Source organism: Engraulis encrasicolus, chromosome 4 (genome assembly GCF_034702125.1).
Source record: "Engraulis encrasicolus isolate BLACKSEA-1 chromosome 4, IST_EnEncr_1.0, whole genome shotgun sequence".
Classification (NCBI taxonomy): Eukaryota; Metazoa; Chordata; class Actinopteri; order Clupeiformes; family Engraulidae; genus Engraulis; species Engraulis encrasicolus.
The window spans coordinates 16292024-16294163 of NC_085860.1; positions in this window are offsets into that span (position 1 = coordinate 16292024).

The following is a 2140-nucleotide window of genomic DNA, read 5'->3' on the forward strand; positions in this document are numbered from 1 at the left end:
GCGTGGGTATTTGTTTCCCACTGCGACAACATATTGTGAAAATTAGAACTGAAGCGGACTCAGAGGAGAATATTATGGATGTTAGAGATTTAAAAGTCCATGCATACATTTATCCCTTCGGGTCTAGAATCATTGCTATTACCCTCCGGCAAGGCATGACAACCACTCATCCACCAACCACCGGTTTCTGAGAGAAGTACTGAAGACTTATCGTAAATTGATTTAGCAAAACCGGAATAAAATATAAGACATTGTGACATGTAATGCATTATTTGGTTTCTGCTGTCGAAGAGGGATGGTTTTGAGGGCACGGTTGTGTTGACAAAGATTTGTGGACTTTGATAGCGTTGTAATTAGGCTTTTGTATCTGACAGCCACGTGAATCATGACGCCGTCACTAGGCCTACTTTGTTTGCGACCAATGCAGCCGAGCTGAGGCGAGACACTCCAAGCATTTCCGAAGACTTCCTCGTCTGAGAACGTACGTACGTACGTCCAAAGGTTGGTCGCGACTTCGGTCGGTCTTGCGTCTAAAGACCAACGTAAGACCAACTTAAGATCAACTCAAGAGCAACTTAAGACCAACTCAAGAGCAACTTACGACCAACTCAAGACCGACTTAAGACGGTTAGCAAAGGCAAGAATCGAGAAACGGACTCCATATCGGTCATGTTATTATGCAATAAAAAACACACACACACCACAGAATGTCCATCTTCATAATCTAAAAGGAAAAATATATTTAACATTTGTACAAAGAAGTCTGACATACATAATTTTCTTTACACAAAAGCACCTTGCATTTTTTTTCAGCACAATAACCAATACTTCTTACAGTGCTTTCTCAAAACAAAGAGGACTCCAGCTCATTCTCAACACTGACAGAACATAATAAGTAACATAAAGGTACCAGTACCTAGCCACAGAGAGACACAGAGAGAGATGAGAAGAGAACACAACCCGGATACTGCTAGCAAGCTGAGTCCTTTTTCACGTCCCATTTTAAAAATCAAAATATTATTTCCCCAAGAATGCATCATATACGGACAAAATGACAACAATAATTACTCAAAAAAAAGAGAATTGTTTTCAGTTCTGCGGAGGAATCCCAAAAGTGTGGGTTTTTTTTAAGATGCAGTTGGCCTGCTTAGTGTGCCAGCAGAGCAGGTGAGTCTCTAGCCTTGGGTTCAAAGTCTCACTATATAAAGACATATTCATCTCTTATACAAAGACACACACTTGTGTGGTTTTCAGTTTAAAAAGAAAGTGAGAGCAAAACAATAATCCCAAGACAAAGGAATAATAATAATAATAATAATAATAATAATAATAATAATAATAATAATAAAGAAACCTAAGTGATCATGTCCAGTAACAAAGACAATTACACAAACCAGAATCTGTGGTTGGAAAAAAAAATCCTATACATCCATTACTAAAACTGGACACATGGTGGAACCTGCCATTCTGATGTGTGTTTCAGGGAGAGGTTGAGGTGAAGATTGTACATGGTAAGAGGACGCAGGCAGCTTTTTAACTGACACCCAAACTGCTATATTTATCACCTACCATCATCTAGTAAATGACAAAGTGTGCAGGAATGTCCAGGGTTAGTACTATTGTCATAGCATGAGCTTAGTGTGTATGCTCTCTACACAACTGGCTTTTATGTGGAATAGTTTTGAATTCTGGATTTTAACCGATCAGAAATTGGATCGTGCATGACAGCTCTTGTTTGTGATGGCACATTGTCACATCTTTGTGCCGTATGTCGTGGCATTCAACTTCCAGCCAAGTAAGATGTTTCTGAGCCAAAAAATAAAAATAAAACATTTATTAAAAACAATAATTAAATAAAGGCCCTCGAAAAACTATTTAGGAGCTGTATAATGCTTGGCCTAAGCATCATTTTAGGGGGCTTCAAATTCAAGCAAGTCGTGTTTAACTCCAAACAAAGCACAAATGCAAGTGCCTAAGCCCCCAAAATAAAAAGGAAAGTGATGATAAAAGGCATTCTGGTGATCCTTTCCCTAACTGCATTTTTTACTTCTTTTGGTTTTCTGGCTTCGCAACATCGTCATTGATCATCTTTTCTAAGCTGGAGGGTCCCATCCTAAGGCACTTGTCATGCTACAGCACA